This window comes from Hyla sarda, unplaced genomic scaffold, assembly GCF_029499605.1.
Source record: "Hyla sarda isolate aHylSar1 unplaced genomic scaffold, aHylSar1.hap1 scaffold_1731, whole genome shotgun sequence".
Classification (NCBI taxonomy): domain Eukaryota; kingdom Metazoa; phylum Chordata; class Amphibia; order Anura; family Hylidae; genus Hyla; species Hyla sarda.
Window position 1 is genome coordinate 24,370 of NW_026608373.1, and position 26,753 is coordinate 51,122.

The 26,753-nt window shown below is 46.3% G+C and overlaps 11 non-coding genes and 1 pseudogene across 11 annotated transcripts; all 12 read left to right on the plus strand.

Moving 5' to 3' along the window:
• Positions 1-891: 891 nt before the first annotated feature.
• On the plus strand, positions 892-1,082 carry LOC130312819 (U2 spliceosomal RNA). Its single transcript, XR_008860892.1, has one exon. It is a non-coding gene; the product is annotated as a U2 spliceosomal RNA (small nuclear RNA).
• A 2,091-nt stretch (positions 1,083-3,173) lies between these two features.
• On the plus strand, positions 3,174-3,333 carry LOC130312822 (U2 spliceosomal RNA; annotated as a pseudogene).
• A 692-nt stretch (positions 3,334-4,025) lies between these two features.
• On the plus strand, positions 4,026-4,210 carry LOC130312821 (U2 spliceosomal RNA). Its single transcript, XR_008860894.1, has one exon. It is a non-coding gene; the product is annotated as a U2 spliceosomal RNA (small nuclear RNA).
• Positions 4,211-6,300: 2,090 nt separating this feature from the next.
• LOC130312798 (U2 spliceosomal RNA) lies at positions 6,301-6,491 on the plus strand. Its single transcript, XR_008860872.1, has one exon. It is a non-coding gene; the product is annotated as a U2 spliceosomal RNA (small nuclear RNA).
• Positions 6,492-8,580: 2,089 nt separating this feature from the next.
• Positions 8,581-8,771, plus strand: LOC130312799 (U2 spliceosomal RNA). Its single transcript, XR_008860873.1, has one exon. It is a non-coding gene; the product is annotated as a U2 spliceosomal RNA (small nuclear RNA).
• A 2,087-nt stretch (positions 8,772-10,858) lies between these two features.
• Positions 10,859-11,049, plus strand: LOC130312800 (U2 spliceosomal RNA). The gene has a single exon (XR_008860874.1). It is a non-coding gene; the product is annotated as a U2 spliceosomal RNA (small nuclear RNA).
• Positions 11,050-13,140: 2,091 nt separating this feature from the next.
• On the plus strand, positions 13,141-13,331 carry LOC130312801 (U2 spliceosomal RNA). Its single transcript, XR_008860875.1, has one exon. It is a non-coding gene; the product is annotated as a U2 spliceosomal RNA (small nuclear RNA).
• A 2,089-nt stretch (positions 13,332-15,420) lies between these two features.
• LOC130312820 (U2 spliceosomal RNA) lies at positions 15,421-15,612 on the plus strand. Its single transcript, XR_008860893.1, has one exon. It is a non-coding gene; the product is annotated as a U2 spliceosomal RNA (small nuclear RNA).
• A 2,089-nt stretch (positions 15,613-17,701) lies between these two features.
• Positions 17,702-17,892, plus strand: LOC130312803 (U2 spliceosomal RNA). The gene has a single exon (XR_008860877.1). It is a non-coding gene; the product is annotated as a U2 spliceosomal RNA (small nuclear RNA).
• Positions 17,893-19,983: 2,091 nt separating this feature from the next.
• On the plus strand, positions 19,984-20,174 carry LOC130312804 (U2 spliceosomal RNA). The gene has a single exon (XR_008860878.1). It is a non-coding gene; the product is annotated as a U2 spliceosomal RNA (small nuclear RNA).
• A 2,093-nt stretch (positions 20,175-22,267) lies between these two features.
• On the plus strand, positions 22,268-22,458 carry LOC130312805 (U2 spliceosomal RNA). The gene has a single exon (XR_008860879.1). It is a non-coding gene; the product is annotated as a U2 spliceosomal RNA (small nuclear RNA).
• Positions 22,459-24,547: 2,089 nt separating this feature from the next.
• LOC130312806 (U2 spliceosomal RNA) lies at positions 24,548-24,738 on the plus strand. Its single transcript, XR_008860880.1, has one exon. It is a non-coding gene; the product is annotated as a U2 spliceosomal RNA (small nuclear RNA).
• Positions 24,739-26,753: the final 2,015 nt, after the last annotated feature.

The following is a 26,753-nucleotide window of genomic DNA, read 5'->3' on the forward strand; positions in this document are numbered from 1 at the left end:
ATATATATATATATATATACGCGCACACACACACATATATATAAACGTATTCTCCGTTGAGATATTGCAGCCGCTGCTGTGTCCAGGCCCAGGAGCCTTAGCACTGTGCTGTGATGTCACTCAATACCACTGACATCACTAGGTGTAAACAACATCTCTCCTTTGCTGTGTATGTGACTATGGAGCTGTTTGGTGATGTCGTCTATTATGGCCTTCATAGAAGCAACAGGAGATTGTTGCATCCATCTAGAACCCTCAGAACTACAGTGCTATGATGTCACTCACTTCCACAGGCCTTGCAGAGTGTAAACAACAACAACCCAGCTTTGTCGTGTATGTAACCATAGGGATTGTGATGTCACCTAGAACCTTCACAGCAGCGACAGCTTTATGAGGAGCATCAGCACTGCTCTGCCTGAGCAGAACCATCACCGCCATAGGTTGTCAAATAACCCGGATTTAACCCACACAGGTAAGTCCAATGGGGTGCAGGCATGTCCTCTATGCTTACAGCTTCCCGTGGGTGTTGGTTTGATACCGTTTGGGGACAGCCAAGGAGGCATCTGCAGGCAACAAAGGTAGGTGTGTGCTTGTGTGTGTGTTTCCTATGCAGATCCTAAGCCCAGTGTCACATGCAAGTAGGAGGAGTAAGAAGGGTTCCTGGCAAATCCGGGTTATGGATTGCATTTAAAAAGGCCCCGTGGGAGTGCAATGGGCCCCTGTCTTGCTGCTTAGCAATAATGGTATGGGTTTAGGTTCTGCTGTGTGTACTGGTGGTTGACTGCCCCCCAGCCCAGAGTGTGCATGGAAAATTGTCTGGCAGCCTCCCTGACAGCAAGCAGTGATAGTGCCCATGAAGGGGACCTTGTTGGGCCCGCCCCTTTCACGGTTATCGCTTCTCGGCCTTTTGGCTAAGATCAAGTGTAGTATCTGTTCTTATCAGTTTAATATCAGATACGTCCCCTATCTGGGGACCATATATTAAATGGATTTTTGAGAACGGGGGCCGATTTCGAAGCTTGCTTCCGTCGCCCTATGCATTGACCCGATATGGCAGTATCTTCGGGTACAGTGCACCACCCCCTTACAGGGTTAAAAAGAAAGATTCCTACTTTCATTGCTACCTGCTTGCTGGCTAGCCAGCTAGCCAGCCCTGTGGGCCTTGCTGCTGCTGCTGCTGCTGCTGCAGCCAAAAAACAAAAGGTGGTGCTGCTGCTGCTTCTGCTGCTTCTGCTTGTGTCTGGCCGCTGTTGGAGCGTCCAGGCACAGGACTTCTGCTGCTGCTGACTAAATGGCCTCCTTAATTGGATCATTTGAGTAGCCAGCACACCTGTGCAGGTAGGGCATGACATGATAGGCAGCTGCCTTGATAGCGGGTGGGTGCTGAATGTTCCTAATTGACAAAATAAGATTAATGCTTATGAAGAAATATAAAATCTCATCCCTTCCCCAATATCGCGCCACACCCCTACCCCTTAATTCCCTGGTTGAACTTGATGGACATATGTCTTTTTTCGACCGTACTAACTATGTAACTATGTAACATAACATGGGGGGGTCTCCTGGCTGTTCACACAGGTGTGTCATTGCTGTACATTGACCATGCATTGCTTCTGTGGTATTGCAAAGGCAAAGACAAATGCTTCCAGCCATCCATTGCACTAATGGATTGGTCATCAGCTGGCTGTCTATGTCCCGCATCAATATAGACCAAAGTACAGAGGGTTAGGCTATGCTATAGTGCACCTACCTGATGCATCAGAAGGTGCGAGGCCCTTGCTAAATTCTGTGCACAGACTTTGAGATCTATGCTTTAGACTGTATCTAAACCTGCTCCAACATGGACTGACATTCTGGCCTACTTTCAGCCGATGCGACTTGTCTGTCGCTGAACAGTCGCTTTTTATGTATTCAGCACCTATGTATAATGTTGTAAAAATGCTCTAGAAGCTAAAGTCGCAGAAATGTCACACATATTTGGCCTGCAACTTTCTGTGCGACAAATTCAGACAGGAAAAATCAGTATAAATCCTTAGAAAATTATCCCCCAGTGTCTCCATCTGCTGGCGGTATTGAATAAGCATTGCTGCACTGATGGGGTATGCATTAGACGAAAAAAAAGAAGAAAAAGAAGAATAATACGCCCAGAAAAGAGGCGAAAAGGAGAAAAACGTAAAAAAACGTGAAAAAAAAGTAAGAGGAAGAGAAGGGAAAAAAAGGTGGAAATGGGTTTAAAAGTGATTTCGGCGGAGAAATATATATATATATATATATATATATATATATATATATATATATATACGCGCACACACACACATATATATAAACGTATTCTCCGTTGAGATATTGCAGCCGCTGCTGTGTCCAGGCCCAGGAGCCTTAGCACTGTGCTGTGATGTCACTCAATACCACTGACATCACTAGGTGTAAACAACATCTCTCCTTTGCTGTGTATGTGACTATGGAGCTGTTTGGTGATGTCGTCTATTATGGCCTTCATAGAAGCAACAGGAGATTGTTGCATCCATCTAGAACCCTCAGAACTACAGTGCTATGATGTCACTCACTTCCACAGGCCTTGCAGAGTGTAAACAACAACAACCCAGCTTTGTCGTGTATGTAACCATAGGGATTGTGATGTCACCTAGAACCTTCACAGCAGCGACAGCTTTATGAGGAGCATCAGCACTGCTCTGCCTGAGCAGAACCATCACCGCCATAGGTTGTCAAATAACCCGGATTTAACCCACACAGGTAAGTCCAATGGGGTGCAGGCATGTCCTCTATGCTTACAGCTTCCCGTGGGTGTTGGTTTGATACCGTTTGGGGACAGCCAAGGAGGCATCTGCAGGCAACAAAGGTAGGTGTGTGCTTGTGTGTGTGTTTCCTATGCAGATCCTAAGCCCAGTGTCACATGCAAGTAGGAGGAGTAAGAAGGGTTCCTGGCAAATCCGGGTTATGGATTGCATTTAAAAAGGCCCCGTGGGAGTGCAATGGGCCCCTGTCTTGCTGCTTAGCAATAATGGTATGGGTTTAGGTTCTGCTGTGTGTACTGGTGGTTGACTGCCCCCCAGCCCAGAGTGTGCATGGAAAATTGTCTGGCAGCCTCCCTGACAGCAAGCAGTGATAGTGCCCATGAAGGGGACCTTGTTGGGCCCGCCCCTTTCACGGTTATCGCTTCTCGGCCTTTTGGCTAAGATCAAGTGTAGTATCTGTTCTTATCAGTTTTCATGCTGGTGGGGATGGGTGCTGCATGGAGGATGCAGGTGTACCAGGGCTTTCCGGGGCTGGTTCTGAGGAATCAGCTCGACGGCTGCCCCGATGTGACCTGTTCCCTCCGGGTCTCGCCATGAGGCTGAGAGGGTCTAGAGCCGAGGTACTTTTGTGCCTCGGGGAGTGGTGACCCCGAGGTGCCGAAACTCACTGGGAGAATAGGCTCACTGAGTTGAAGCACGGGCACCATAATCTCTTCACCTTGTGGCACTCACCTCTTGATTCCCGGCCTTCTGGCTAGGATCAGAGAAATTTTTATAGATCCGGCCGGATGTCCGGGCAGTATATCTGCACACATTCACTTATTTATTTATTTTTTGTCTCACTGTGTCACTTTTTGCGTGTTGTGTGTTCACAGGATTTGTCAGGATGCGGTAGCCCTTCTGGGTGTCCCTCCTGGCGGTCTAGGGGAGGTGTGTGTGGCCATTAGGTTCCGCACCTCCCTGCAAACACCCCGGGTACTCCTGCTTTGCAGGGTACCTACCGTAATCGGCTCTGCGGGCAGATACCTTGGCTAACGCCAAGGGGGATGCCGGGAGCATTTGTGGTCTCCTAGTAGCTTCGGCGAAAAGGGACATCGAACCTGGAACCTCGCAGGTACCTTTTGGTCCGGAGGCGAAGGGTAAGGTTTGTTGGGGGGCCTCTCTCCTATCGGAGAAGGGCTTGCGATAGACCGCATCCTTTGTGCACGTTTTTTTAGTGTAACACGTTTGCACTTTTTCTTGCACTTTGGGTGAATCGAAAGCACGTTCCTCGGCTTTAGATAAAAAAAAAAAAAAAAAAATCTGTTCTTATCAGTTTAATATCTGATACGTCCCCTATCTGGGGACCATATATTAAATGGATTTTTGAGAACGGGGGCCGATTTCGAAGCTTGCTTCCGTCGCCCTATGCATTGACCCGATATGGCAGTATCTTCGGGTACAGTGCACCACCCCCTTACAGGGTTAAAAAGAAAGATTCCTACTTTCATTGCTACCTGCTTGCTGGCTAGCCAGCTAGCCAGCCCTGTGGGCCTTGCTGCTGCTGCTGCTGCTGCTGCTGCAGCCAAAAAACAAAAGGTGGTGCTGCTGCTGCTTCTGCTGCTTCTGCTTGTGTCTGGCCGCTGTTGGAGCGTCCAGGCACAGGACTTCTGCTGCTGCTGACTAAATGGCCTCCTTAATTGGATCATTTGAGTAGCCAGCACACCTGTGCAGGTAGGGCATGACATGATAGGCAGCTGCCTTGATAGCGGGTGGGTGCTGAATGTTCCTAATTGACAAAATAAGATTAATGCTTATGAAGAAATATAAAATCTCATCCCTTCCCCAATATCGCGCCACACCCCTACCCCTTAATTCCCTGGTTGAACTTGATGGACATATGTCTTTTTTCGACCGTACTAACTATGTAACTATGTAACATAACATGGGGGGGTCTCCTGGCTGTTCACACAGGTGTGTCATTGCTGTACATTGACCATGCATTGCTTCTGTGGTATTGCAAAGGCAAAGACAAATGCTTCCAGCCATCCATTGCACTAATGGATTGGTCATCAGCTGGCTGTCTATGTCCCGCATCAATATAGACCAAAGTACAGAGGGTTAGGCTATGCTATAGTGCACCTACCTGATGCATCAGAAGGTGCGAGGCCCTTGCTAAATTCTGTGCACAGACTTTGAGATCTATGCTTTAGACTGTATCTAAACCTGCTCCAACATGGACTGACATTCTGGCCTACTTTCAGCCGATGCGACTTGTCTGTCGCTGAACAGTCGCTTTTTATGTATTCAGCACCTATGTATAATGTTGTAAAAATGCTCTAGAAGCTAAAGTCGCAGAAATGTCACACATATTTGGCCTGCAACTTTCTGTGCGACAAATTCAGACAGGAAAAATCAGTATAAATCCTTAGAAAATTATCCCCCAGTGTCTCCATCTGCTGGCGGTATTGAATAAGCATTGCTGCACTGATGGGGTATGCATTAGACGAAAAAAAAGAAGAAAAAGAAGAATAATACGCCCAGAAAAGAGGCGAAAAGGAGAAAAACGTAAAAAAACGTGAAAAAAAAGTAAGAGGAAGAGAAGGGAAAAAAAGGTGGAAATGGGTTTAAAAGTGATTTCGGCGGAGAAATATATATATATATATATATATATATATATATATATATATATACGCGCACACACACACATATATATAAACGTATTCTCCGTTGAGATATTGCAGCCGCTGCTGTGTCCAGGCCCAGGAGCCTTAGCACTGTGCTGTGATGTCACTCAATACCACTGACATCACTAGGTGTAAACAACATCTCTCCTTTGCTGTGTATGTGACTATGGAGCTGTTTGGTGATGTCGTCTATTATGGCCTTCATAGAAGCAACAGGAGATTGTTGCATCCATCTAGAACCCTCAGAACTACAGTGCTATGATGTCACTCACTTCCACAGGCCTTGCAGAGTGTAAACAACAACAACCCAGCTTTGTCGTGTATGTAACCATAGGGATTGTGATGTCACCTAGAACCTTCACAGCAGCGACAGCTTTATGAGGAGCATCAGCACTGCTCTGCCTGAGCAGAACCATCACCGCCATAGGTTGTCAAATAACCCGGATTTAACCCACACAGGTAAGTCCAATGGGGTGCAGGCATGTCCTCTATGCTTACAGCTTCCCGTGGGTGTTGGTTTGATACCGTTTGGGGACAGCCAAGGAGGCATCTGCAGGCAACAAAGGTAGGTGTGTGCTTGTGTGTGTGTTTCCTATGCAGATCCTAAGCCCAGTGTCACATGCAAGTAGGAGGAGTAAGAAGGGTTCCTGGCAAATCCGGGTTATGGATTGCATTTAAAAAGGCCCCGTGGGAGTGCAATGGGCCCCTGTCTTGCTGCTTAGCAATAATGGTATGGGTTTAGGTTCTGCTGTGTGTACTGGTGGTTGACTGCCCCCCAGCCCAGAGTGTGCATGGAAAATTGTCTGGCAGCCTCCCTGACAGCAAGCAGTGATAGTGCCCATGAAGGGGACCTTGTTGGGCCCGCCCCTTTCACGGTTATCGCTTCTCGGCCTTTTGGCTAAGATCAAGTGTAGTATCTGTTCTTATCAGTTTAATATCTGATACGTCCCCTATCTGGGGACCATATATTAAATGGATTTTTGAGAACGGGGGCCGATTTCGAAGCTTGCTTCCGTCGCCCTATGCATTGACCCGATATGGCAGTATCTTCGGGTACAGTGCACCACCCCCTTACAGGGTTAAAAAGAAAGATTCCTACTTTCATTGCTACCTGCTTGCTGGCTAGCCAGCTAGCCAGCCCTGTGGGCCTTGCTGCTGCTGCTGCTGCTGCTGCAGCCAAAAAACAAAAGGTGGTGCTGCTGCTGCTTCTGCTGCTTCTGCTTGTGTCTGGCCGCTGTTGGAGCGTCCAGGCACAGGACTTCTGCTGCTGCTGACTAAATGGCCTCCTTAATTGGATCATTTGAGTAGCCAGCACACCTGTGCAGGTAGGGCATGACATGATAGGCAGCTGCCTTGATAGCGGGTGGGTGCTGAATGTTCCTAATTGACAAAATAAGATTAATGCTTATGAAGAAATATAAAATCTCATCCCTTCCCCAATATCGCGCCACACCCCTACCCCTTAATTCCCTGGTTGAACTTGATGGACATATGTCTTTTTTCGACCGTACTAACTATGTAACTATGTAACATAACATGGGGGGGTCTCCTGGCTGTTCACACAGGTGTGTCATTGCTGTACATTGACCATGCATTGCTTCTGTGGTATTGCAAAGGCAAAGACAAATGCTTCCAGCCATCCATTGCACTAATGGATTGGTCATCAGCTGGCTGTCTATGTCCCGCATCAATATAGACCAAAGTACAGAGGGTTAGGCTATGCTATAGTGCACCTACCTGATGCATCAGAAGGTGCGAGGCCCTTGCTAAATTCTGTGCACAGACTTTGAGATCTATGCTTTAGACTGTATCTAAACCTGCTCCAACATGGACTGACATTCTGGCCTACTTTCAGCCGATGCGACTTGTCTGTCGCTGAACAGTCGCTTTTTATGTATTCAGCACCTATGTATAATGTTGTAAAAATGCTCTAGAAGCTAAAGTCGCAGAAATGTCACACATATTTGGCCTGCAACTTTCTGTGCGACAAATTCAGACAGGAAAAATCAGTATAAATCCTTAGAAAATTATCCCCCAGTGTCTCCATCTGCTGGCGGTATTGAATAAGCATTGCTGCACTGATGGGGTATGCATTAGACGAAAAAAAAGAAGAAAAAGAAGAATAATACGCCCAGAAAAGAGGCGAAAAGGAGAAAAACGTAAAAAAACGTGAAAAAAAAGTAAGAGGAAGAGAAGGGAAAAAAAGGTGGAAATGGGTTTAAAAGTGATTTCGGCGGAGAAATATATATATATATATATATATATATATATATATATATATATATACGCGCACACACACACATATATATAAACGTATTCTCCGTTGAGATATTGCAGCCGCTGCTGTGTCCAGGCCCAGGAGCCTTAGCACTGTGCTGTGATGTCACTCAATACCACTGACATCACTAGGTGTAAACAACATCTCTCCTTTGCTGTGTATGTGACTATGGAGCTGTTTGGTGATGTCGTCTATTATGGCCTTCATAGAAGCAACAGGAGATTGTTGCATCCATCTAGAACCCTCAGAACTACAGTGCTATGATGTCACTCACTTCCACAGGCCTTGCAGAGTGTAAACAACAACAACCCAGCTTTGTCGTGTATGTAACCATAGGGATTGTGATGTCACCTAGAACCTTCACAGCAGCGACAGCTTTATGAGGAGCATCAGCACTGCTCTGCCTGAGCAGAACCATCACCGCCATAGGTTGTCAAATAACCCGGATTTAACCCACACAGGTAAGTCCAATGGGGTGCAGGCATGTCCTCTATGCTTACAGCTTCCCGTGGGTGTTGGTTTGATACCGTTTGGGGACAGCCAAGGAGGCATCTGCAGGCAACAAAGGTAGGTGTGTGCTTGTGTGTGTGTTTCCTATGCAGATCCTAAGCCCAGTGTCACATGCAAGTAGGAGGAGTAAGAAGGGTTCCTGGCAAATCCGGGTTATGGATTGCATTTAAAAAGGCCCCGTGGGAGTGCAATGGGCCCCTGTCTTGCTGCTTAGCAATAATGGTATGGGTTTAGGTTCTGCTGTGTGTACTGGTGGTTGACTGCCCCCCAGCCCAGAGTGTGCATGGAAAATTGTCTGGCAGCCTCCCTGACAGCAAGCAGTGATAGTGCCCATGAAGGGGACCTTGTTGGACCCGCCCCTTTCACGGTTATCGCTTCTCGGCCTTTTGGCTAAGATCAAGTGTAGTATCTGTTCTTATCAGTTTAATATCTGATACGTCCCCTATCTGGGGACCATATATTAAATGGATTTTTGAGAACGGGGGCCGATTTCGAAGCTTGCTTCCGTCGCCCTATGCATTGACCCGATATGGCAGTATCTTCGGGTACAGTGCACCACCCCCTTACAGGGTTAAAAAGAAAGATTCCTACTTTCATTGCTACCTGCTTGCTGGCTAGCCAGCTAGCCAGCCCTGTGGGCCTTGCTGCTGCTGCTGCTGCTGCTGCAGCCAAAAAACAAAAGGTGGTGCTGCTGCTGCTTCTGCTGCTTCTGCTTGTGTCTGGCCGCTGTTGGAGCGTCCAGGCACAGGACTTCTGCTGCTGCTGACTAAATGGCCTCCTTAATTGGATCATTTGAGTAGCCAGCACACCTGTGCAGGTAGGGCATGACATGATAGGCAGCTGCCTTGATAGCGGGTGGGTGCTGAATGTTCCTAATTGACAAAATAAGATTAATGCTTATGAAGAAATATAAAATCTCATCCCTTCCCCAATATCGCGCCACACCCCTACCCCTTAATTCCCTGGTTGAACTTGATGGACATATGTCTTTTTTCGACCGTACTAACTATGTAACTATGTAACATAACATGGGGGGGTCTCCTGGCTGTTCACACAGGTGTGTCATTGCTGTACATTGACCATGCATTGCTTCTGTGGTATTGCAAAGGCAAAGACAAATGCTTCCAGCCATCCATTGCACTAATGGATTGGTCATCAGCTGGCTGTCTATGTCCCGCATCAATATAGACCAAAGTACAGAGGGTTAGGCTATGCTATAGTGCACCTACCTGATGCATCAGAAGGTGCGAGGCCCTTGCTAAATTCTGTGCACAGACTTTGAGATCTATGCTTTAGACTGTATCTAAACCTGCTCCAACATGGACTGACATTCTGGCCTACTTTCAGCCGATGCGACTTGTCTGTCGCTGAACAGTCGCTTTTTATGTATTCAGCACCTATGTATAATGTTGTAAAAATGCTCTAGAAGCTAAAGTCGCAGAAATGTCACACATATTTGGCCTGCAACTTTCTGTGCGACAAATTCAGACAGGAAAAATCAGTATAAATCCTTAGAAAATTATCCCCCAGTGTCTCCATCTGCTGGCGGTATTGAATAAGCATTGCTGCACTGATGGGGTATGCATTAGACGAAAAAAAAGAAGAAAAAGAAGAATAATACGCCCAGAAAAGAGGCGAAAAGGAGAAAAACGTAAAAAAACGTGAAAAAAAAGTAAGAGGAAGAGAAGGGAAAAAAAGGTGGAAATGGGTTTAAAAGTGATTTCGGCGGAGAAATATATATATATATATATATATATATATATATATATATATATACGCGCACACACACACATATATATAAACGTATTCTCCGTTGAGATATTGCAGCCGCTGCTGTGTCCAGGCCCAGGAGCCTTAGCACTGTGCTGTGATGTCACTCAATACCACTGACATCACTAGGTGTAAACAACATCTCTCCTTTGCTGTGTATGTGACTATGGAGCTGTTTGGTGATGTCGTCTATTATGGCCTTCATAGAAGCAACAGGAGATTGTTGCATCCATCTAGAACCCTCAGAACTACAGTGCTATGATGTCACTCACTTCCACAGGCCTTGCAGAGTGTAAACAACAACAACCCAGCTTTGTCGTGTATGTAACCATAGGGATTGTGATGTCACCTAGAACCTTCACAGCAGCGACAGCTTTATGAGGAGCATCAGCACTGCTCTGCCTGAGCAGAACCATCACCGCCATAGGTTGTCAAATAACCCGGATTTAACCCACACAGGTAAGTCCAATGGGGTGCAGGCATGTCCTCTATGCTTACAGCTTCCCGTGGGTGTTGGTTTGATACCGTTTGGGGACAGCCAAGGAGGCATCTGCAGGCAACAAAGGTAGGTGTGTGCTTGTGTGTGTGTTTCCTATGCAGATCCTAAGCCCAGTGTCACATGCAAGTAGGAGGAGTAAGAAGGGTTCCTGGCAAATCCGGGTTATGGATTGCATTTAAAAAGGCCCCGTGGGAGTGCAATGGGCCCCTGTCTTGCTGCTTAGCAATAATGGTATGGGTTTAGGTTCTGCTGTGTGTACTGGTGGTTGACTGCCCCCCAGCCCAGAGTGTGCATGGAAAATTGTCTGGCAGCCTCCCTGACAGCAAGCAGTGATAGTGCCCATGAAGGGGACCTTGTTGGGCCCGCCCCTTTCACGGTTATCGCTTCTCGGCCTTTTGGCTAAGATCAAGTGTAGTATCTGTTCTTATCAGTTTAATATCTGATACGTCCCCTATCTGGGGACCATATATTAAATGGATTTTTGAGAACGGGGGCCGATTTCGAAGCTTGCTTCCGTCGCCCTATGCATTGACCCGATATGGCAGTATCTTCGGGTACAGTGCACCACCCCCTTACAGGGTTAAAAAGAAAGATTCCTACTTTCATTGCTACCTGCTTGCTGGCTAGCCAGCTAGCCAGCCCTGTGGGCCTTGCTGCTGCTGCTGCTGCTGCTGCAGCCAAAAAACAAAAGGTGGTGCTGCTGCTGCTTCTGCTGCTTCTGCTTGTGTCTGGCCGCTGTTGGAGCGTCCAGGCACAGGACTTCTGCTGCTGCTGACTAAATGGCCTCCTTAATTGGATCATTTGAGTAGCCAGCACACCTGTGCAGGTAGGGCATGACATGATAGGCAGCTGCCTTGATAGCGGGTGGGTGCTGAATGTTCCTAATTGACAAAATAAGATTAATGCTTATGAAGAAATATAAAATCTCATCCCTTCCCCAATATCGCGCCACACCCCTACCCCTTAATTCCCTGGTTGAACTTGATGGACATATGTCTTTTTTCGACCGTACTAACTATGTAACTATGTAACATAACATGGGGGGGTCTCCTGGCTGTTCACACAGGTGTGTCATTGCTGTACATTGACCATGCATTGCTTCTGTGGTATTGCAAAGGCAAAGACAAATGCTTCCAGCCATCCATTGCACTAATGGATTGGTCATCAGCTGGCTGTCTATGTCCCGCATCAATATAGACCAAAGTACAGAGGGTTAGGCTATGCTATAGTGCACCTACCTGATGCATCAGAAGGTGCGAGGCCCTTGCTAAATTCTGTGCACAGACTTTGAGATCTATGCTTTAGACTGTATCTAAACCTGCTCCAACATGGACTGACATTCTGGCCTACTTTCAGCCGATGCGACTTGTCTGTCGCTGAACAGTCGCTTTTTATGTATTCAGCACCTATGTATAATGTTGTAAAAATGCTCTAGAAGCTAAAGTCGCAGAAATGTCACACATATTTGGCCTGCAACTTTCTGTGCGACAAATTCAGACAGGAAAAATCAGTATAAATCCTTAGAAAATTATCCCCCAGTGTCTCCATCTGCTGGCGGTATTGAATAAGCATTGCTGCACTGATGGGGTATGCATTAGACGAAAAAAAAGAAGAAAAAGAAGAATAATACGCCCAGAAAAGAGGCGAAAAGGAGAAAAACGTAAAAAAACGTGAAAAAAAAGTAAGAGGAAGAGAAGGGAAAAAAAGGTGGAAATGGGTTTAAAAGTGATTTCGGCGGAGAAATATATATATATATATATATATATATATATATATATATATATATATACGCGCACACACACACATATATATAAACGTATTCTCCGTTGAGATATTGCAGCCGCTGCTGTGTCCAGGCCCAGGAGCCTTAGCACTGTGCTGTGATGTCACTCAATACCACTGACATCACTAGGTGTAAACAACATCTCTCCTTTGCTGTGTATGTGACTATGGAGCTGTTTGGTGATGTCGTCTATTATGGCCTTCATAGAAGCAACAGGAGATTGTTGCATCCATCTAGAACCCTCAGAACTACAGTGCTATGATGTCACTCACTTCCACAGGCCTTGCAGAGTGTAAACAACAACAACCCAGCTTTGTCGTGTATGTAACCATAGGGATTGTGATGTCACCTAGAACCTTCACAGCAGCGACAGCTTTATGAGGAGCATCAGCACTGCTCTGCCTGAGCAGAACCATCACCGCCATAGGTTGTCAAATAACCCGGATTTAACCCACACAGGTAAGTCCAATGGGGTGCAGGCATGTCCTCTATGCTTACAGCTTCCCGTGGGTGTTGGTTTGATACCGTTTGGGGACAGCCAAGGAGGCATCTGCAGGCAACAAAGGTAGGTGTGTGCTTGTGTGTGTGTTTCCTATGCAGATCCTAAGCCCAGTGTCACATGCAAGTAGGAGGAGTAAGAAGGGTTCCTGGCAAATCCGGGTTATGGATTGCATTTAAAAAGGCCCCGTGGGAGTGCAATGGGCCCCTGTCTTGCTGCTTAGCAATAATGGTATGGGTTTAGGTTCTGCTGTGTGTACTGGTGGTTGACTGCCCCCCAGCCCAGAGTGTGCATGGAAAATTGTCTGGCAGCCTCCCTGACAGCAAGCAGTGATAGTGCCCATGAAGGGGACCTTGTTGGGCCCGCCCCTTTCACGGTTATCGCTTCTCGGCCTTTTGGCTAAGATCAAGTGTAGTATCTGTTCTTATCAGTTTAATATCTGATACGTCCCCTATCTGGGGACCATATATTAAATGGATTTTTGAGAACGGGGGCCGATTTCGAAGCTTGCTTCCGTCGCCCTATGCATTGACCCGATATGGCAGTATCTTCGGGTACAGTGCACCACCCCCTTACAGGGTTAAAAAGAAAGATTCCTACTTTCATTGCTACCTGCTTGCTGGCTAGCCAGCTAGCCAGCTGTGGGCCTTGCTGCTGCTGCTGCTGCTGCTGCAGCCAAAAAACAAAAGGTGGTGCTGCTGCTGCTTCTGCTGCTTCTGCTTGTGTCTGGCCGCTGTTGGAGCGTCCAGGCACAGGACTTCTGCTGCTGCTGACTAAATGGCCTCCTTAATTGGATCATTTGAGTAGCCAGCACACCTGTGCAGGTAGGGCATGACATGATAGGCAGCTGCCTTGATAGCGGGTGGGTGCTGAATGTTCCTAATTGACAAAATAAGATTAATGCTTATGAAGAAATATAAAATCTCATCCCTTCCCCAATATCGCGCCACACCCCTACCCCTTAATTCCCTGGTTGAACTTGATGGACATATGTCTTTTTTCGACCGTACTAACTATGTAACTATGTAACATAACATGGGGGGGTCTCCTGGCTGTTCACACAGGTGTGTCATTGCTGTACATTGACCATGCATTGCTTCTGTGGTATTGCAAAGGCAAAGACAAATGCTTCCAGCCATCCATTGCACTAATGGATTGGTCATCAGCTGGCTGTCTATGTCCCGCATCAATATAGACCAAAGTACAGAGGGTTAGGCTATGCTATAGTGCACCTACCTGATGCATCAGAAGGTGCGAGGCCCTTGCTAAATTCTGTGCACAGACTTTGAGATCTATGCTTTAGACTGTATCTAAACCTGCTCCAACATGGACTGACATTCTGGCCTACTTTCAGCCGATGCGACTTGTCTGTCGCTGAACAGTCGCTTTTTATGTATTCAGCACCTATGTATAATGTTGTAAAAATGCTCTAGAAGCTAAAGTCGCAGAAATGTCACACATATTTGGCCTGCAACTTTCTGTGCGACAAATTCAGACAGGAAAAATCAGTATAAATCCTTAGAAAATTATCCCCCAGTGTCTCCATCTGCTGGCGGTATTGAATAAGCATTGCTGCACTGATGGGGTATGCATTAGACGAAAAAAAAGAAGAAAAAGAAGAATAATACGCCCAGAAAAGAGGCGAAAAGGAGAAAAACGTAAAAAAACGTGAAAAAAAAGTAAGAGGAAGAGAAGGGAAAAAAAGGTGGAAATGGGTTTAAAAGTGATTTCGGCGGAGATATATATATATATATATATATATATATATATATATATATATATATATACGCGCACACACACACATATATATAAACGTATTCTCCGTTGAGATATTGCAGCCGCTGCTGTGTCCAGGCCCAGGAGCCTTAGCACTGTGCTGTGATGTCACTCAATACCACTGACATCACTAGGTGTAAACAACATCTCTCCTTTGCTGTGTATGTGACTATGGAGCTGTTTGGTGATGTCGTCTATTATGGCCTTCATAGAAGCAACAGGAGATTGTTGCATCCATCTAGAACCCTCAGAACTACAGTGCTATGATGTCACTCACTTCCACAGGCCTTGCAGAGTGTAAACAACAACAACCCAGCTTTGTCGTGTATGTAACCATAGGGATTGTGATGTCACCTAGAACCTTCACAGCAGCGACAGCTTTATGAGGAGCATCAGCACTGCTCTGCCTGAGCAGAACCATCACCGCCATAGGTTGTCAAATAACCCGGATTTAACCCACACAGGTAAGTCCAATGGGGTGCAGGCATGTCCTCTATGCTTACAGCTTCCCGTGGGTGTTGGTTTGATACCGTTTGGGGACAGCCAAGGAGGCATCTGCAGGCAACAAAGGTAGGTGTGTGCTTGTGTGTGTGTTTCCTATGCAGATCCTAAGCCCAGTGTCACATGCAAGTAGGAGGAGTAAGAAGGGTTCCTGGCAAATCCGGGTTATGGATTGCATTTAAAAAGGCCCCGTGGGAGTGCAATGGGCCCCTGTCTTGCTGCTTAGCAATAATGGTATGGGTTTAGGTTCTGCTGTGTGTACTGGTGGTTGACTGCCCCCCAGCCCAGAGTGTGCATGGAAAATTGTCTGGCAGCCTCCCTGACAGCAAGCAGTGATAGTGCCCATGAAGGGGACCTTGTTGGGCCCGCCCCTTTCACGGTTATCGCTTCTCGGCCTTTTGGCTAAGATCAAGTGTAGTATCTGTTCTTATCAGTTTAAATATCTGATACGTCCCCTATCTGGGGACCATATATTAAATGGATTTTTGAGAACGGGGGCCGATTTCGAAGCTTGCTTCCGTCGCCCTATGCATTGACCCGATATGGCAGTATCTTCGGGTACAGTGCACCACCCCCTTACAGGGTTAAAAAGAAAGATTCCTACTTTCATTGCTACCTGCTTGCTGGCTAGCCAGCTAGCCAGCCCTGTGGGCCTTGCTGCTGCTGCTGCTGCTGCTGCAGCCAAAAAACAAAAGGTGGTGCTGCTGCTGCTTCTGCTGCTTCTGCTTGTGTCTGGCCGCTGTTGGAGCGTCCAGGCACAGGACTTCTGCTGCTGCTGACTAAATGGCCTCCTTAATTGGATCATTTGAGTAGCCAGCACACCTGTGCAGGTAGGGCATGACATGATAGGCAGCTGCCTTGATAGCGGGTGGGTGCTGAATGTTCCTAATTGACAAAATAAGATTAATGCTTATGAAGAAATATAAAATCTCATCCCTTCCCCAATATCGCGCCACACCCCTACCCCTTAATTCCCTGGTTGAACTTGATGGACATATGTCTTTTTTCGACCGTACTAACTATGTAACTATGTAACATAACATGGGGGGGTCTCCTGGCTGTTCACACAGGTGTGTCATTGCTGTACATTGACCATGCATTGCTTCTGTGGTATTGCAAAGGCAAAGACAAATGCTTCCAGCCATCCATTGCACTAATGGATTGGTCATCAGCTGGCTGTCTATGTCCCGCATCAATATAGACCAAAGTACAGAGGGTTAGGCTATGCTATAGTGCACCTACCTGATGCATCAGAAGGTGCGAGGCCCTTGCTAAATTCTGTGCACAGACTTTGAGATCTATGCTTTAGACTGTATCTAAACCTGCTCCAACATGGACTGACATTCTGGCCTACTTTCAGCCGATGCGACTTGTCTGTCGCTGAACAGTCGCTTTTTATGTATTCAGCACCTATGTATAATGTTGTAAAAATGCTCTAGAAGCTAAAGTCGCAGAAATGTCACACATATTTGGCCTGCAACTTTCTGTGCGACAAATTCAGACAGGAAAAATCAGTATAAATCCTTAGAAAATTATCCCCCAGTGTCTCCATCTGCTGGCGGTATTGAATAAGCATTGCTGCACTGATGGGGTATGCATTAGACGAAAAAAAAGAAGAAAAAGAAGAATAATACGCCCAGAAAAGAGGCGAAAAGGAGAAAAACGTAAAAAAACGTGAAAAAAAAGTAAGAGGAAGAGAAGGGAAAAAAAGGTGGAAATGGGTTTAAAAGTGATTTCGGCGGAGAAATATATATATATATATATATATATATATATATATATATATATATACGCGCACACACACACATATATATAAACGTATTCTCCGTTGAGATATTGCAGCCGCTGCTGTGTCCAGGCCCAGGAGCCTTAGCACTGTGCTGTGATGTCACTCAATACCACTGACATCACTAGGTGTAAACAACATCTCTCCTTTGCTGTGTATGTGACTATGGAGCTGTTTGGTGATGTCGTCTATTATGGCCTTCATAGAAGCAACAGGAGATTGTTGCATCCATCTAGAACCCTCAGAACTACAGTGCTATGATGTCACTCACTTCCACAGGCCTTGCAGAGTGTAAACAACAACAACCCAGCTTTGTCGTGTATGTAACCATAGGGATTGTGATGTCACCTAGAACCTTCACAGCAGCGACAGCTTTATGAGGAGCATCAGCACTGCTCTGCCTGAGCAGAACCATCACCGCCATAGGTTGTCAAATAACCCGGATTTAACCCACACAGGTAAGTCCAATGGGGTGCAGGCATGTCCTCTATGCTTACAGCTTCCCGTGGGTGTTGGTTTGATACCGTTTGGGGACAGCCAAGGAGGCATCTGCAGGCAACAAAGGTAGGTGTGTGCTTGTGTGTGTGTTTCCTATGCAGATCCTAAGCCCAGTGTCACATGCAAGTAGGAGGAGTAAGAAGGGTTCCTGGCAAATCCGGGTTATGGATTGCATTTAAAAAGGCCCCGTGGGAGTGCAATGGGCCCCTGTCTTGCTGCTTAGCAATAATGGTATGGGTTTAGGTTCTGCTGTGTGTACTGGTGGTTGACTGCCCCCCAGCCCAGAGTGTGCATGGAAAATTGTCTGGCAGCCTCCCTGACAGCAAGCAGTGATAGTGCCCATGAAGGGGACCTTGTTGGGCCCGCCCCTTTCACGGTTATCGCTTCTCGGCCTTTTGGCTAAGATCAAGTGTAGTATCTGTTCTTATCAGTTTAATATCTGATACGTCCCCTATCTGGGGACCATATATTAAATGGATTTTTGAGAACGGGGGCCGATTTCGAAGCTTGCTTCCGTCGCCCTATGCATTGACCCGATATGGCAGTATCTTCGGGTACAGTGCACCACCCCCTTACAGGGTTAAAAAGAAAGATTCCTACTTTCATTGCTACCTGCTTGCTGGCTAGCCAGCTAGCCAGCCCTGTGGGCCTTGCTGCTGCTGCTGCTGCTGCTGCAGCCAAAAAACAAAAGGTGGTGCTGCTGCTGCTTCTGCTGCTTCTGCTTGTGTCTGGCCGCTGTTAGAGCGTCCAGGCACAGGACTTCTGCTGCTGCTGACTAAATGGCCTCCTTAATTGGATCATTTGAGTAGCCAGCACACCTGTGCAGGTAGGGCATGACATGATAGGCAGCTGCCTTGATAGCGGGTGGGTGCTGAATGTTCCTAATTGACAAAATAAGATTAATGCTTATGAAGAAATATAAAATCTCATCCCTTCCCCAATATCGCGCCACACCCCTACCCCTTAATTCCCTGGTTGAACTTGATGGACATATGTCTTTTTTCGACCGTACTAACTATGTAACTATGTAACATAACATGGGGGGGTCTCCTGGCTGTTCACACAGGTGTGTCATTGCTGTACATTGACCATGCATTGCTTCTGTGGTATTGCAAAGGCAAAGACAAATGCTTCCAGCCATCCATTGCACTAATGGATTGGTCATCAGCTGGCTGTCTATGTCCCGCATCAATATAGACCAAAGTACAGAGGGTTAGGCTATGCTATAGTGCACCTACCTGATGCATCAGAAGGTGCGAGGCCCTTGCTAAATTCTGTGCACAGACTTTGAGATCTATGCTTTAGACTGTATCTAAACCTGCTCCAACATGGACTGACATTCTGGCCTACTTTCAGCCGATGCGACTTGTCTGTCGCTGAACAGTCGCTTTTTATGTATTCAGCACCTATGTATAATGTTGTAAAAATGCTCTAGAAGCTAAAGTCGCAGAAATGTCACACATATTTGGCCTGCAACTTTCTGTGCGACAAATTCAGACAGGAAAAATCAGTATAAATCCTTAGAAAATTATCCCCCAGTGTCTCCATCTGCTGGCGGTATTGAATAAGCATTGCTGCACTGATGGGGTATGCATTAGACGAAAAAAAAGAAGAAAAAGAAGAATAATACGCCCAGAAAAGAGGCGAAAAGGAGAAAAACGTAAAAAAACGTGAAAAAAAAGTAAGAGGAAGAGAAGGGAAAAAAAGGTGGAAATGGGTTTAAAAGTGATTTCGGCGGAGAAATATATATATATATATATATATATATATATATATATATATATATATACGCGCACACACACACATATATATAAACGTATTCTCCGTTGAGATATTGCAGCCGCTGCTGTGTCCAGGCCCAGGAGCCTTAGCACTGTGCTGTGATGTCACTCAATACCACTGACATCACTAGGTGTAAACAACATCTCTCCTTTGCTGTGTATGTGACTATGGAGCTGTTTGGTGATGTCGTCTATTATGGCCTTCATAGAAGCAACAGGAGATTGTTGCATCCATCTAGAACCCTCAGAACTACAGTGCTATGATGTCACTCACTTCCACAGGCCTTGCAGAGTGTAAACAACAACAACCCAGCTTTGTCGTGTATGTAACCATAGGGATTGTGATGTCACCTAGAACCTTCACAGCAGCGACAGCTTTATGAGGAGCATCAGCACTGCTCTGCCTGAGCAGAACCATCACCGCCATAGGTTGTCAAATAACCCGGATTTAACCCACACAGGTAAGTCCAATGGGGTGCAGGCATGTCCTCTATGCTTACAGCTTCCCGTGGGTGTTGGTTTGATACCGTTTGGGGACAGCCAAGGAGGCATCTGCAGGCAACAAAGGTAGGTGTGTGCTTGTGTGTGTGTTTCCTATGCAGATCCTAAGCCCAGTGTCACATGCAAGTAGGAGGAGTAAGAAGGGTTCCTGGCAAATCCGGGTTATGGATTGCATTTAAAAAGGCCCCGTGGGAGTGCAATGGGCCCCTGTCTTGCTGCTTAGCAATAATGGTATGGGTTTAGGTTCTGCTGTGTGTACTGGTGGTTGACTGCCCCCCAGCCCAGAGTGTGCATGGAAAATTGTCTGGCAGCCTCCCTGACAGCAAGCAGTGATAGTGCCCATGAAGGGGACCTTGTTGGGCCCGCCCCTTTCACGGTTATCGCTTCTCGGCCTTTTGGCTAAGATCAAGTGTAGTATCTGTTCTTATCAGTTTAATATCTGATACGTCCCCTATCTGGGGACCATATATTAAATGGATTTTTGAGAACGGGGGCCGATTTCGAAGCTTGCTTCCGTCGCCCTATGCATTGACCCGATATGGCAGTATCTTCGGGTACAGTGCACCACCCCCTTACAGGGTTAAAAAGAAAGATTCCTACTTTCATTGCTACCTGCTTGCTGGCTAGCCAGCTAGCCAGCCCTGTGGGCCTTGCTGCTGCTGCTGCTGCTGCTGCAGCCAAAAAACAAAAGGTGGTGCTGCTGCTGCTTCTGCTGCTTCTGCTTGTGTCTGGCCGCTGTTGGAGCGTCCAGGCACAGGACTTCTGCTGCTGCTGACTAAATGGCCTCCTTAATTGGATCATTTGAGTAGCCAGCACACCTGTGCAGGTAGGGCATGACATGATAGGCAGCTGCCTTGATAGCGGGTGGGTGCTGAATGTTCCTAATTGACAAAATAAGATTAATGCTTATGAAGAAATATAAAATCTCATCCCTTCCCCAATATCGCGCCACACCCCTACCCCTTAATTCCCTGGTTGAACTTGATGGACATATGTCTTTTTTCGACCGTACTAACTATGTAACTATGTAACATAACATGGGGGGGTCTCCTGGCTGTTCACACAGGTGTGTCATTGCTGTACATTGACCATGCATTGCTTCTGTGGTATTGCAAAGGCAAAGACAAATGCTTCCAGCCATCCATTGCACTAATGGATTGGTCATCAGCTGGCTGTCTATGTCCCGCATCAATATAGACCAAAGTACAGAGGGTTAGGCTATGCTATAGTGCACCTACCTGATGCATCAGAAGGTGCGAGGCCCTTGCTAAATTCTGTGCACAGACTTTGAGATCTATGCTTTAGACTGTATCTAAACCTGCTCCAACATGGACTGACATTCTGGCCTACTTTCAGCCGATGCGACTTGTCTGTCGCTGAACAGTCGCTTTTTATGTATTCAGCACCTATGTATAATGTTGTAAAAATGCTCTAGAAGCTAAAGTCGCAGAAATGTCACACATATTTGGCCTGCAACTTTCTGTGCGACAAATTCAGACAGGAAAAATCAGTATAAATCCTTAGAAAATTATCCCCCAGTGTCTCCATCTGCTGGCGGTATTGAATAAGCATTGCTGCACTGATGGGGTATGCATTAGACGAAAAAAAAGAAGAAAAAGAAGAATAATACGCCCAGAAAAGAGGCGAAAAGGAGAAAAACGTAAAAAAACGTGAAAAAAAAGTAAGAGGAAGAGAAGGGAAAAAAAGGTGGAAATGGGTTTAAAAGTGATTTCGGCGGAGAAATATATATATATATATATATATATATATATATATATATATATATATATACGCGCACACACACACATATATATAAACGTATTCTCCGTTGAGATATTGCAGCCGCTGCTGTGTCCAGGCCCAGGAGCCTTAGCACTGTGCTGTGATGTCACTCAATACCACTGACATCACTAGGTGTAAACAACATCTCTCCTTTGCTGTGTATGTGACTATGGAGCTGTTTGGTGATGTCGTCTATTATGGCCTTCATAGAAGCAACAGGAGATTGTTGCATCCATCTAGAACCCTCAGAACTACAGTGCTATGATGTCACTCACTTCCACAGGCCTTGCAGAGTGTAAACAACAACAACCCAGCTTTGTCGTGTATGTAACCATAGGGATTGTGATGTCACCTAGAACCTTCACAGCAGCGACAGCTTTATGAGGAGCATCAGCACTGCTCTGCCTGAGCAGAACCATCACCGCCATAGGTTGTCAAATAACCCGGATTTAACCCACACAGGTAAGTCCAATGGGGTGCAGGCATGTCCTCTATGCTTACAGCTTCCCGTGGGTGTTGGTTTGATACCGTTTGGGGACAGCCAAGGAGGCATCTGCAGGCAACAAAGGTAGGTGTGTGCTTGTGTGTGTGTTTCCTATGCAGATCCTAAGCCCAGTGTCACATGCAAGTAGGAGGAGTAAGAAGGGTTCCTGGCAAATCCGGGTTATGGATTGCATTTAAAAAGGCCCCGTGGGAGTGCAATGGGCCCCTGTCTTGCTGCTTAGCAATAATGGTATGGGTTTAGGTTCTGCTGTGTGTACTGGTGGTTGACTGCCCCCCAGCCCAGAGTGTGCATGGAAAATTGTCTGGCAGCCTCCCTGACAGCAAGCAGTGATAGTGCCCATGAAGGGGACCTTGTTGGGCCCGCCCCTTTCACGGTTATCGCTTCTCGGCCTTTTGGCTAAGATCAAGTGTAGTATCTGTTCTTATCAGTTTAATATCTGATACGTCCCCTATCTGGGGACCATATATTAAATGGATTTTTGAGAACGGGGGCCGATTTCGAAGCTTGCTTCCGTCGCCCTATGCATTGACCCGATATGGCAGTATCTTCGGGTACAGTGCACCACCCCCTTACAGGGTTAAAAAGAAAGATTCCTACTTTCATTGCTACCTGCTTGCTGGCTAGCCAGCTAGCCAGCCCTGTGGGCCTTGCTGCTGCTGCTGCTGCTGCTGCTGCAGCCAAAAAACAAAAGGTGGTGCTGCTGCTGCTTCTGCTGCTTCTGCTTGTGTCTGGCCGCTGTTGGAGCGTCCAGGCACAGGACTTCTGCTGCTGCTGACTAAATGGCCTCCTTAATTGGATCATTTGAGTAGCCAGCACACCTGTGCAGGTAGGGCATGACATGATAGGCAGCTGCCTTGATAGCGGGTGGGTGCTGAATGTTCCTAATTGACAAAATAAGATTAATGCTTATGAAGAAATATAAAATCTCATCCCTTCCCCAATATCGCGCCACACCCCTACCCCTTAATTCCCTGGTTGAACTTGATGGACATATGTCTTTTTTCGACCGTACTAACTATGTAACTATGTAACATAACATGGGGGGGTCTCCTGGCTGTTCACACAGGTGTGTCATTGCTGTACATTGACCATGCATTGCTTCTGTGGTATTGCAAAGGCAAAGACAAATGCTTCCAGCCATCCATTGCACTAATGGATTGGTCATCAGCTGGCTGTCTATGTCCCGCATCAATATAGACCAAAGTACAGAGGGTTAGGCTATGCTATAGTGCACCTACCTGATGCATCAGAAGGTGCGAGGCCCTTGCTAAATTCTGTGCACAGACTTTGAGATCTATGCTTTAGACTGTATCTAAACCTGCTCCAACATGGACTGACATTCTGGCCTACTTTCAGCCGATGCGACTTGTCTGTCGCTGAACAGTCGCTTTTTATGTATTCAGCACCTATGTATAATGTTGTAAAAATGCTCTAGAAGCTAAAGTCGCAGAAATGTCACACATATTTGGCCTGCAACTTTCTGTGCGACAAATTCAGACAGGAAAAATCAGTATAAATCCTTAGAAAATTATCCCCCAGTGTCTCCATCTGCTGGCGGTATTGAATAAGCATTGCTGCACTGATGGGGTATGCATTAGACGAAAAAAAAGAAGAAAAAGAAGAATAATACGCCCAGAAAAGAGGCGAAAAGGAGAAAAACGTAAAAAAACGTGAAAAAAAAGTAAGAGGAAGAGAAGGGAAAAAAAGGTGGAAATGGGTTTAAAAGTGATTTCGGCGGAGAATATATATATATATATATATATATATATATATATATATATATACGCGCACACACACACATATATATAAACGTATTCTCCGTTGAGATATTGCAGCCGCTGCTGTGTCCAGGCCCAGGAGCCTTAGCACTGTGCTGTGATGTCACTCAATACCACTGACATCACTAGGTGTAAACAACATCTCTCCTTTGCTGTGTATGTGACTATGGAGCTGTTTGGTGATGTCGTCTATTATGGCCTTCATAGAAGCAACAGGAGATTGTTGCATCCATCTAGAACCCTCAGAACTACAGTGCTATGATGTCACTCACTTCCACAGGCCTTGCAGAGTGTAAACAACAACAACCCAGCTTTGTCGTGTATGTAACCATAGGGATTGTGATGTCACCTAGAACCTTCACAGCAGCGACAGCTTTATGAGGAGCATCAGCACTGCTCTGCCTGAGCAGAACCATCACCGCCATAGGTTGTCAAATAACCCGGATTTAACCCACACAGGTAAGTCCAATGGGGTGCAGGCATGTCCTCTATGCTTACAGCTTCCCGTGGGTGTTGGTTTGATACCGTTTGGGGACAGCCAAGGAGGCATCTGCAGGCAACAAAGGTAGGTGTGTGCTTGTGTGTGTGTTTCCTATGCAGATCCTAAGCCCAGTGTCACATGCAAGTAGGAGGAGTAAGAAGGGTTCCTGGCAAATCCGGGTTATGGATTGCATTTAAAAAGGCCCCGTGGGAGTGCAATGGGCCCCTGTCTTGCTGCTTAGCAATAATGGTATGGGTTTAGGTTCTGCTGTGTGTACTGGTGGTTGACTGCCCCCCAGCCCAGAGTGTGCATGGAAAATTGTCTGGCAGCCTCCCTGACAGCAAGCAGTGATAGTGCCCATGAAGGGGACCTTGTTGGGCCCGCCCCTTTCACGGTTATCGCTTCTCGGCCTTTTGGCTAAGATCAAGTGTAGTATCTGTTCTTATCAGTTTAATATCTGATACGTCCCCTATCTGGGGACCATATATTAAATGGATTTTTGAGAACGGGGGCCGATTTCGAAGCTTGCTTCCGTCGCCCTATGCATTGACCCGATATGGCAGTATCTTCGGGTACAGTGCACCACCCCCTTACAGGGTTAAAAAGAAAGATTCCTACTTTCATTGCTACCTGCTTGCTGGCTAGCCAGCTAGCCAGCCCTGTGGGCCTTGCTGCTGCTGCTGCTGCTGCTGCAGCCAAAAAACAAAAGGTGGTGCTGCTGCTGCTTCTGCTGCTTCTGCTTGTGTCTGGCCGCTGTTGGAGCGTCCAGGCACAGGACTTCTGCTGCTGCTGACTAAATGGCCTCCTTAATTGGATCATTTGAGTAGCCAGCACACCTGTGCAGGTAGGGCATGACATGATAGGCAGCTGCCTTGATAGCGGGTGGGTGCTGAATGTTCCTAATTGACAAAATAAGATTAATGCTTATGAAGAAATATAAAATCTCATCCCTTCCCCAATATCGCGCCACACCCCTACCCCTTAATTCCCTGGTTGAACTTGATGGACATATGTCTTTTTTCGACCGTACTAACTATGTAACTATGTAACATAACATGGGGGGGTCTCCTGGCTGTTCACACAGGTGTGTCATTGCTGTACATTGACCATGCATTGCTTCTGTGGTATTGCAAAGGCAAAGACAAATGCTTCCAGCCATCCATTGCACTAATGGATTGGTCATCAGCTGGCTGTCTATGTCCCGCATCAATATAGACCAAAGTACAGAGGGTTAGGCTATGCTATAGTGCACCTACCTGATGCATCAGAAGGTGCGAGGCCCTTGCTAAATTCTGTGCACAGACTTTGAGATCTATGCTTTAGACTGTATCTAAACCTGCTCCAACATGGACTGACATTCTGGCCTACTTTCAGCCGATGCGACTTGTCTGTCGCTGAACAGTCGCTTTTTATGTATTCAGCACCTATGTATAATGTTGTAAAAATGCTCTAGAAGCTAAAGTCGCAGAAATGTCACACATATTTGGCCTGCAACTTTCTGTGCGACAAATTCAGACAGGAAAAATCAGTATAAATCCTTAGAAAATTATCCCCCAGTGTCTCCATCTGCTGGCGGTATTGAATAAGCATTGCTGCACTGATGGGGTATGCATTAGACGAAAAAAAAGAAGAAAAAGAAGAATAATACGCCCAGAAAAGAGGCGAAAAGGAGAAAAACGTAAAAAAACGTGAAAAAAAAGTAAGAGGAAGAGAAGGGAAAAAAAGGTGGAAATGGGTTTAAAAGTGATTTCGGCGGAGAAATATATATATATATATATATATATATATATATATATATATACGCGCACACACACACATATATATAAACGTATTCTCCGTTGAGATATTGCAGCCGCTGCTGTGTCCAGGCCCAGGAGCCTTAGCACTGTGCTGTGATGTCACTCAATACCACTGACATCACTAGGTGTAAACAACATCTCTCCTTTGCTGTGTGTGTGACTATGGAGCTGTTTGGTGATGTCGTCTATTATGGCCTTCATAGAAGCAACAGGAGATTGTTGCATCCATCTAGAACCCTCAGAACTACAGTGCTATGATGTCACTCACTTCCACAGGCCTTGCAGAGTGTAAACAACAACAACCCAGCTTTGTCGTGTATGTAACCATAGGGATTGTGATGTCACCTAGAACCTTCACAGCAGCGACAGCTTTATGAGGAGCATCAGCACTGCTCTGCCTGAGCAGAACCATCACCGCCATAGGTTGTCAAATAACCCGGATTTAACCCACACAGGTAAGTCCAATGGGGTGCAGGCATGTCCTCTATGCTTACAGCTTCCCGTGGGTGTTGGTTTGATACCGTTTGGGGACAGCCAAGGAGGCATCTGCAGGCAACAAAGGTAGGTGTGTGCTTGTGTGTGTGTTTCCTATGCAGATCCTAAGCCCAGTGTCACATGCAAGTAGGAGGAGTAAGAAGGGTTCCTGGCAAATCCGGGTTATGGATTGCATTTAAAAAGGCCCCGTGGGAGTGCAATGGGCCCCTGTCTTGCTGCTTAGCAATAATGGTATGGGTTTAGGTTCTGCTGTGTGTACTGGTGGTTGACTGCCCCCCAGCCCAGAGTGTGCATGGAAAATTGTCTGGC